This window comes from Salmo trutta, chromosome 14, assembly GCF_901001165.1.
Source record: "Salmo trutta chromosome 14, fSalTru1.1, whole genome shotgun sequence".
Taxonomy (NCBI): Eukaryota; Metazoa; Chordata; class Actinopteri; order Salmoniformes; family Salmonidae; genus Salmo; species Salmo trutta.
The window spans coordinates 84,242,208-84,253,063 of NC_042970.1; positions in this window are offsets into that span (position 1 = coordinate 84,242,208).

A 10,856-nucleotide genomic window follows, 5' to 3' on the forward strand; every position below is an offset into this window, starting at 1 on the left:
AAAGAGGTGTAGAGGTCTTACCACAGAGGAAGAAGGTATCTGACTTATGGATGTTGGAGCCTCAGCCTCCTTATATCTGGTTGGAAGTGCTAACCAAGCAAAAGTTAATTATGGACCACTCTGGGAAAGGAAATGAATTGGATGAGAGACCTCTGTGTGTTTGTGTCTCACTAGCACCTCCCACTTCCAGGAGCACCACACTCCCATTACATTACTTTCTAATGTCGTAATTGTCTGAATTTAATTTCACAGAATTTACTTCAGCAAGATTTCATTACTAATTGTTCTAACAATATCAAAAGTTTGATTTTCAAATTGATTTCAATGTTACTACCACTGAACCTCATATACTGTAATGGACTGAGTCCATGTTTCCCCACTACCACTAAAATAGTTTTCATTAAATCTAATCTGACCTTATTTAGTTCCATTTTTGTGACATTAATCCTCATCAACAACTTTATATATATGTTCACCTGTTATTTCTATTATTTAGCTTGTAAACACATCTGAACTGTCTCCTCACCTCATGCTTGTGACGGAGTTGGCCGTTACCTCGTGCTTTGCTTAGTTTGATTTATCACTCTGGTGGAACCATATTAAATTAAGATTTAAAAGATAGAACGGAAATATTTCAATTTCAGTTCATAAAACTTTAAAATTGAATGTGTCGTTTTTATCTACAGTATGATATATTGAAGATGCTGGAGGCTTGTTCTATTTGTCTCACATTTCAGTTGGTTAAAACCTCTTACATAACACCAGTACAGTATTTCAATAATCTTATCCACTCATATTGCTGACAGCGAATTAACTGCCTCAAACTTTTATAACACTCTGAAGTTAACCGCTTAGCAGCTGAACTGGCTTCAATAAAACTGATATAAAATGAGTAGGGAATAGTTATAATAAAGTAACAGATTCCTTTACATTTACATTACATTTCAATCAATCCTTTATATAACCGTTTTGATAACTTTTATAAAAGACAGCTCTCGCCACTTGTAGAGAAATTATTTTTAAGTAGTTGAGCAAGTTCTTTTTTCAAGTCAGTGATTTCACATTCTTCAATGTTGATCACATCTCTCCTGCTTTCAAACCTTCACATTCAAATAGTCCTTTAAGTTATTTGTGTCTCATATGGTGCAGCTAAATTAATGTTCAGTAGGGTGAAACCTTACAGAACATTCAGGCAGAAATGTATTGTGAAGAACAGTTATGACTGTCTGTCAGGTAGAACAGGGAAGCATGTCAGCTCTATTCAATACATCTCTATCAGCAATGTTCAGAACATTTCACCTCCCTGAATACACCCTGTTTGTTCAGGTTCAGTGTCCACCCAGCACATCAGTACAAGAAGCCCAATAGGGGGGAGCTGCTGGATACACTAGTTGAGCAGGGTGACCATCTGGAAGGATCCCATCAAGGACTTTTCATTTCTTGGACTGTGCTCTCGTCTTCACTTCAGTCAAGGTTTATTGTTTGATGTGTCTGCCAACACCGCCAAATTCTGGCACAGATGCCACTGTTATTAGACAAGATATTTACTTAACGTGTTTGTAAGTTGAGAGAACATTAGCACCATGCAGACTAAACGTTTATGACATTAAGTTATTTTAATGTGCAAAAATGGAATACGTACACCTGCAGGGCCGGCTCCAAGCATAAGTGACCAATGCGGTCGATAGGGGGCCCCAGGGGTTGCTAGGGGGATTCAGTCAGGGTCTCAACTTACTGTTAAGAGTTAGAATAGTGTAATAAGGTGCAAGTTATAAATGTGGTTGTGCATCAGCAGTTTTTCTCTTGTTATGTCAGTCACTGAAAATCACTCAACTATACATGTCAGCTAACATTTTTTTGATTGGTAAGTTAGTCTAGCCAGCTATCTAAACTTGTAGTAATCATGGCCAAATACCGACCCGGTATGTAGGGCACGTGCCGAGGACCCCTGAACTCCAGGGGGACCCCATTGATTTTGTTAATCAATCTCACTCAGATATCATTAACATGGAATAAATCCTGGCAAAATGTGTAGAATTGCAAGAAATTGGCTTAAAAGAGCAAAATAAATTCTCTGCCCCATGGCAAAATGTGTCGAACTGGTAGCCTAGTGGATAGAGCGTTGGAGCAGTAACCGAAAGGTAGCTGGATCGAATCCCTGAGCTGACAAGGTAAAACTCAGTCGTTCTGCCCCTGAACAAGGCAGTTAACCCACTGTTCCCCAGTAGGCTGTCATTGTAAATAAGAATTTGTTCTTAACTGACTTGCCGAGTTAAATAAAGGTAAAAAATTCTCTCCACCATAAGGAAAAATTAATAGAATTTAAGGAAATTAGCTTACAAGAGCAAAAAAATGATCTCTGCCCCATGTCTAACAGTAATCTGTGCCGCAAAGGTCATGTTGTCAACAAGGCAACGTGATTGATAGTTCAGAAACATACATCTCTTTTCCATAAGATATATTTGAATTTTCAAACTAGTTTTCATTGGGAAGGAAGATAAAGCCTTTTTATCAAAAGTAATCACTTTTGTATGTAAAAACACAGAATCGTACTCATCACTCCGCGTGCTTAATTAATTCACTTTTGTTTTGAGACGACTTTGCTGTCGGACTAAATGGTGAACCAGGGTCACGCCCTGGAGGCAGCCTGGTTCCAAAACGAATGCAATAGACACTAACCCCTTTGACCCGGGGCATGCCGTGGACATTAATAGAACTCCCTCACTGGTATTTTGACCAACCTTGTTAAGAGCTGATCTGATTGGTCAAAATACCAATGATTGAAAAAAAGTTCAGACTTGGGCTGCCTGTCTAAATGCAACCTAACATACTGAATCTGATTTCAAATAATTAAGGGCTAAATTTAGATTATGACAATTCAAATGTTTTTTATGTTTTTTTTGTTGATTCAGTTGAACCCGCTGTGTTAGTGCTGGGGTGGAATAAAAGCCTGCACACCATGAGGATGGGCTCTCCAGAACAGGAGTTGAAGGCCCCTGATATACTGTTAGTAACTGCCAGACATTATTAAGCAGTTGAGCAAACTATCATTATAAAATTCATTGTACATATTTGACGTATTTTGGCATTGCCTTGGGACGATAGCAACTCTTGATCCAATCAATTTCAAAGGTGCTTTAAACGACTCAGTCTGTGCTCACAAAGTAGTTTTATCACCACAGACAGGAGTTTGCCTGAGACACCCCAGTGCCTTGGCTCACGTCAGCATTTTATTTACATGATTCAATCCATTCAAATGTCACAGCCAGTAAAAATCTAAATCTGGATATGAGAGGCGGGGTCATGCTGTGTCATGGATCCACATGACAACCAAGAATGGCTAATTAAGGTTTTATTTTCCAGGTCACATATCTTGCTGTAAATATATTATGGTGTCAGCAATGTGAGGACCTCATGGTCGACTAATAAGGTCAAAATAATGTGCTGGCCTGTATCAGATCTCTCTGTGGTCTACAGTATAGGTATGAGGTCTTCACCTTTCAGGATAGAGTGTGAAGTCAATGGAGGGCTAAATGTAATATTTACAAGGATCTAATACATTGACACGGATAAACACTTGTAGTCCAAATTATTACTCCCTGTCAGTGACCTCCAAACATGGCCATGATCCAAACTGGGTGTCAGAAATACATGCAGCCTAAAGTAGTTTGGGATTTCTTCATGACCCTGCGTCATAGAGATGGTATCAAACCACATCTGCTGAACTGTTCTTGAAACTCCAATTTACCAAAGCCACAGATAATGTACTAGCCCAATATGGACATGTTCAGAAATGGTTGTGTCAGAATAATCCCAGCTTCCACAGCAATATATCTAAGTTAATTTGGCATTGCTTTATTGCTTCATCTCCAGATCTGCTTCCATTTGAGCCGTGCACCAGAGGATATGACCATATATGATATAGATAGTAGGAAGACACAGTCATGTCCATAACAGAGAACATCAATAAAACTGGGAATCCCACAACCTCCCTTCAGCTGCAGCTGTTGGAACACAAGCGTCTCTGGGGGAGCAGGGGACTCATTCTAGCCAAGCCTTTTGAAGAGTCAGGACAAGTGACAGTCCAATCCACAATATCAGGTATTCCCAAACTGGGGTACACGTACCACAAGGGGTACGCACAATGTCGTCGGGGGTACGCCAAATTAAAACATGATTCACATCAAACATTTCTTTTTTAAATCATTATTATTATTTTTTGTAATCTTCACGTTTTCAAACAGTCCATTTATATTTTCCAACGGGGCTATACATTTGGGTGAGGTTTTTTTCTCGTCTGAGTAGCCTCGTTACACTGGCAAAAATACAATTTGACCCTCTAGTGTTCAGCAAAATAACAACACAATGTCAAATACATGTGGCCTAGTCAAATAATTAACATAATTAACAAATAATTAACATCCAATCACATTAACCATTACTCTCTCGTGGGAATTCCATTAATGGTCCGTATGTAGCCAAACGTATGCCCTTTTTTTCCATTTTTGGCTAAAATAACATACCAAATCTAACTGCCTGTAGCTCAGGACCTGAAGCAAGGATATGCATATTCTTGATACCATTTGAAAGGAAACACTTTGAAGTTTGTGGAAGTGTTAAATTAATGTAGGAGAATATAACACATTAGCTCTGGTAAAAGATAATACAAAAAAAAAACATTTTTTATTTAAGTTTTTTTATTTCCTTTTATGTACCATCATCTTTGAAATGCAAGAGAAAGGCCCTAATGTATTTTTCCAGCCCAGGCGTAACTTAGATTTTGGCCACAAGATGGCAGCAGTGTATGTGCAAAGTTTTAGACTGACCCAATGAACCATTGCATTTCTGTAAAGAAAATTGTATCAGGTCTGCCCAAATATGCCTAATTGGTTGATTAATACATTTTCAAGTTCATAACTATGCACTCTCCTCAAACAATCACATGGTATTATTTCACTGTAATAGCTACTGTAAATTGGACAGTGCAGTTAGATTAACAAGAATTTAAGCTTTCTGCCCATATCAGATATGTTTATGTTCTCGGAAATGTTCTTGTTACTTACAACATCATGCTAATCACATTAGCGCACGTTAGCTCAACCGTACAGCGGGGGGACACCGATCCTGTAGAGCAGGTATTCCCAAACTGGGGTACGCATACAGCAAATAAAAATGTGATTCACATTTAAAATATATGTGTATATTTATATTTTCCAACGGGGCTATACATTTGGGTGAGGTTTTTTTCTCGCCTGAGTAGCCTTGTTTCACTGACAAAAATAAAATTAAACCAACTAGTATTCAGCGAAATAACAACACAATGTCAAATACATGTAGCCTAGTCAAATAATTAATTAAGTTCCAATCACATTAACCGTTACTCTCTAGCGGGAATTCCACTAACGGTCCGTATGTAGCCTAAAGTAGCTGCTGCTCATGTTGGTATCTGTACTGACGGCGCAAAGGCCATGACAGGGAGACATAGTGTAGTGGTAACGCGCGTGTATGCAGTTGCACCAGACGCCACTTGGGTACACTGCAGCATCCACCGAGAGGCTCTTGCTGCCAAGGGAATGTCTGACAGCTTGAAAGACGTTTTGGACACTACAGTGAAAATGGTTAACTTTGTTAAAGCAAGGCCCCTGAACTCGTGTATTTTCTGCAATGGTATGGGCTGCGACCATGTAACGCTTTTACAACATACAGAAGTGCGCTGGTTATCAAGGGACAAAGTATCGACACGTTTTTTTTAAAATTGAGAGACGAGCTTTAAGTTTTCTTTTCTGATCATTTTCACTTGTCGGACCACTTGCATGATGACGAGTTTCTCACACGACTGGCCTATCTGGGTGATGTTATTTATCACCTGAATGATCTAAATCTAAGGACTACAGGGACTCTCCACAACTAGATTTAATATGCGGGACAAAATTGAGGCTATCACTAAGAAGTTGGAGCTCTTCTCTGTCTGCATTGACAAGGACAACAGACATGTCTTTCCATCATTGTATGGTTTTGTGTGTGCAAATGAACTAAAGCTTATGGACAATGTCAAATGTGATATAGCGAAGCACCTGAGTGAGTTGGGTGCGCAATTACGCAGGTATTTTCCCAAAACGGATGACACAAACAACTGGATTCGTTATCCCTTTCATGCCCTGCCTCCAGTCCACTTACCAATATCTGAACAAGAGAGCCTCATCGAAATTACAGCAAGCGGTTCTGTGAAAATTATATTTAATCAGAAGCCACTGCCAGATTTCTGGATTGGGCTGCGCTCTGAGTTTCCTGCCTTAGCAAATCGTGCTGTTAAGACAATGATGTCCTTTGCAACCACGTACCTATGTGAGAGTGGATTCTCGGCCCTCACTAGCATGAAAACTAAATACATCCCAACATTGCAGAGTTATGTGCATCTTTTCAAGCACACCCTTCTTAATAACCTGTGTTGAGTTAGTCACAATTGTCAATGAACAAATAAGGTTTTATATGTAAGATGGTTAAATAAAGATCAAAATGATTGATTATTGTTATATTATTATTTGTGCCCTTGTCCTATATGATCTCTTTGTCTCTTTCCACGAGCCGGGTTGTGACAAAAACTCACACTCATTCATAAATGTATTGTATCGTGTGTGTGTGATGCAGGCTTACAATGATGGCAAAAAACATCATTTGAGAGTGTGCTGATCCTGGTGCTAGAGGGGGTACGCAGCTGGAGGTTGAATGTTTGAAGGGGTACGGGACTATATAAAGTTTGGGAACCATTGCTGTAGAGGAAGGCATTGTTCAATGCTCAATGTTAAATTCAAAACTTTCTAGGATCACATCTAAGGTAATATGACAACAATTTGAATTACACTTAGCAAATCAACTTGGATGGAGGGACACAACACACTCCCCGCCTCTCGTCATGTTCTGTTCAGCCGTTAACGAGAACCACATATTACTATACCATATGATGTGGTTAGCTGATATGTTAAAGGGATAGTTCACCCAAATTACAAATGAACACATTGGTTTCCTTACCCTATAAGCAGTCTATGGACAAAGTATGACTTCAATCCTTTGGATTAGTTTCCCTGGCGGTGGCTGGCACCAACATTCCCTCTAAGCTGCACAGGTGTGCAGTAGACTGCTGCGCAGCTCCCCGGGACTGCCGCGCAGAAGAAATATCAGCCCACAGAGAGAAGCACGAGATTGAACTAATGCTGTCAGCTTTCTAGAGTTTTCCCTGTTAGTTAACACTATCAACGTTTCCTTTTACTGTTGCAATTGTGATTGGATGAACACAATATTAGACACTTTCAAGAGAGCTTTATGTTGCCAAGTGTGCACATTTTGCTCATATCCTTTGCTACTTAGTGAGTGATTAGCCCAGTTACAGATCATTTATAGTCAGCAATAGGGGAGTGATTGCTTCCTACAAGACCACAAAACGTGTACATTTCTAGACATCTTTGAAAAGTGAGTCAGGTATAGAGCTTTTTTTTGTCTTAAAGGCGCAGTGTTTCATTTTGAGACAGGCTTCAATAAGTTAAGTAGCTAATAGGCAGAGGGTAGCATACTTTGTCTGATTCTCTGTAATACTGGTGTGGGAACAGTAATACATTTTATTTGGTAAAAATGGTTTCTTGCATCAAACAACACAACATTTTCAGTCACCTCCAGGATAATGTCAAGCCCTGCATGTTCTTTTTCAAACTTCTCATGGAATGTAGTCGTACATTGAACACCTCCGACTGGCTGCTACTGTAGGCTGAATGATAGAACAGCTATTTCCATGTTAAAATGTTATGGGATGCATTGTTTTTTAGTTTTTTGATGGTAGACCACTCTGGTAGGCCAACATTATGATCAAATAGCCACAGTAGTCTACTTGGCCACTGTTAAAACTGTAACTTAAAGCGGGTACAGCCTTTTCACAGTAAACATGCGCTGGAAGTTGCACTGAATTTTCATAATGTTCAAGTTTGCACTCAGCAGACCTGAAATTTGCTCAGTGCCAAAAGAAAACATTGGCTGGCATCGTTTCCAAATGCAAGCGTTTTAGCATTTGTGACACAAATCCCATTCATGTCATGACACAGATATTAGCATTCTTCATGCATCATGTTCAATTCATCGATAAGGGACTTTGTTGAGCATCACAATACATTTTTGATACTTTCAAATTATTTGGAAATGTTGTGTGAAAAATGCTAATATCGGTCCCATGACTTTGTGTCACAATTGCTAAAACGTTAGCATTTGGAAACAGTGTCAGGGAAACTAAACCCAAGCATACTGTCACAAGTGTCGTTGAAGTGCAAATACAACTACCCACAAAAACCCAAACCAAAAACACACCTATATATAGGACTCTCAATCAGAGGCAACTAGCAACACCTGCCTCCAATTGAGAGTCCAACACCCAAACCTAAACATTGAAAAACTAAACTAGACAGAACGTAGAAAACATACAAAACACAAACACTCTGCCACGTCCTGACCAAAACTAATACAATTACTCCCTCTGCTGGTCAGGACGTGACAGTACCCCCCCCCCCTAAAGGTGCAGACCCCGAATGCACCTAAAAGAAAAGACAAAAACCCCCAAACAACAAAAAATATCCCCCTAAACTAAAGGGAGGGAAGGGAGGGTGGCTGCCGTCAACGACAGCACTGTGCTACACCCCCCCTCCCCAACCCACCTATATAGGAGGCGGCTCAGGTGCGGGACGTGGACCTCGCTCCACCTTCGGCGTCGCCCACTTAGGTGGCGCCCCTGGCTGCGCCCGGCTGGCGGGCGGCGATGGCTGCGCCCGGCTGGCGGGCGGCGATGGCTACGCCCGGCTGGCGGGCCGCTCTGGCGGATCCGGAACGGCGGGCCGCTCTGGCGGATCCGGAACGGCGGGCCGCTCTGGCGGATCCGGAACGGCGGGCCGCTCTGGCGGCTCCGGAACGGCGGGCCGCTCTGGCGGCTCCGGACAGACGGGCCGCTCTGGCGGCTCCGGGCAGACGGGCCGCTCTGGCGGCTCCGGGCAGGCGGGCGGCTCTGGCGGCTCCTGACTGGCGGGCGGCTCTGGCGACTCCTGACTGGCGGGCGGCTCTGGCGACTCCTGACTGGCGGGCGGCTCTGGCGGCTCCTGACTGGCGGGCGGCTCTGGCGGCTCCTGACTGGCGGGCGGCTCTGGCGGCTCCTGACTGGCGGGCGGCTCTGGCGGCTCCTGACTGGCGGGCGGCTCTGGCGGCTCCTGACTGGCGGGCGGCTCTGGCGGCTCCTGACTGGCGGGCGGCACTGGCGACTCCTGACTGGCGGGCGGCACTGGCGACTCCAGACTGGCGAGGCTGGGCTGACGCACTAGATGCCTGATGCGTGGGGCTGGCGTGCATGGGGCTGGCGGCCTTGAGCGCAGGACTGGCATCACCCCTACCGGCTGGATGCCCACTTTCTCCTGGCACATGCGGGGTGCTGGTACTGCGCATACTGGCCTGAAGATGCTCGGCCTCGCCACTGTACCCATCACCCCAAAGCACGGGACCTGTCCAGTTCGTCTCTGCCCAACAAGGGTACAGGGAGCTGGCCTGGGGCTCCATCCTCGCCCCGCCAAACTGCCCTTGTGCCCCCCCCAAAGAAAAATCTTGGGGCTGCCTCTCGGCTTCCCTTACCAGCCGTGTTCCCCAGTCCTCGCCAGATTTCCTCCGCTGCTTGGTCCTGTTGTGGTGGGTAGTTCTGTCACAAGTGTCATTGAAGTGATGAGACCAAGGCGCAGCGGGTACCGGAATACTCATACTTTAATTTATTATATAGAGTGAGTAACGGGAAAAACAAGAAACAGAAACGACAGCTAACAGATTTGCAGGCTAACATAACGCAGTGCAAATACAACTACCCACAAAAACCCAAACCAAACACACACCTATTAATAGGACTCTCAATCAGAGGCAACTAGCAACACCTGCCTCCAATTGAGAGTCCAACACCCAAACCTAAACATTGAAAAACTAAACTAGACAGAACGTAGAAAACATACAAAACACAAACCCTCTGCCACGTCCTGACCAAAACTAATACAATTACTCCCTCTGCTGGTCAGGACGTGACACATACATTGCTGTCATACCTTGTCCATAGACTGCTTACTGGGTAAGGAAACCTGTGTCATTTTGCAACTTGGGTGAACTATCCTAAACATCAATCCAGGCGTTCTGAGATCTGGCATTCATCTGCAATGTAGTCAGCATGGAGGGTGGCCATTGTGTGTAGCCTTTCCTGCAGTCAAATGACCAAATCGCCGTGTAATGACCTCATGGGTGGAATGTTATTTATAATTTTTCATAATTACATACAGTTCAAGTTGAAAATTTACATACACTTAGGTTGGAGGCTTTAAAACTCGTTTTTCAACCACTCCACACATTTCTTGTTAACAAACTATAGTTTTGGCAAGACGGTTAGGATATGCATGACACAAGTAATTTTTCCAACAATTGTTTGCAGACAGATTATTTCACTTATAATTCACTGTATCACAATTCCAGTGGGTCAGAAGTTTACATACACTAAGTTGACTGTGCCTTTAAACAGCTTGGAAAAATCTGGAAAATTATGTCATGGCTTTAGAAGCTTCTGATAGGCTAATTGACATCATTTGAGTCAATTGGAGGTGTACCTGTGGATGTATTTCAAGGCATACCTTCAAACTCAGTGCCTCTTTGCTTGACATCATGGGAAAATCAATAGAAATCAGCCAAGACCTCAGAAAAAAAGTATAGACCTCCACAAGTCTGGTTCATTCAGCAATTTCCAAACACCTGAAGGTACCACGTTCATCTGTACAAACAATAGTGTGCAAGTATAAACACCATGGGAC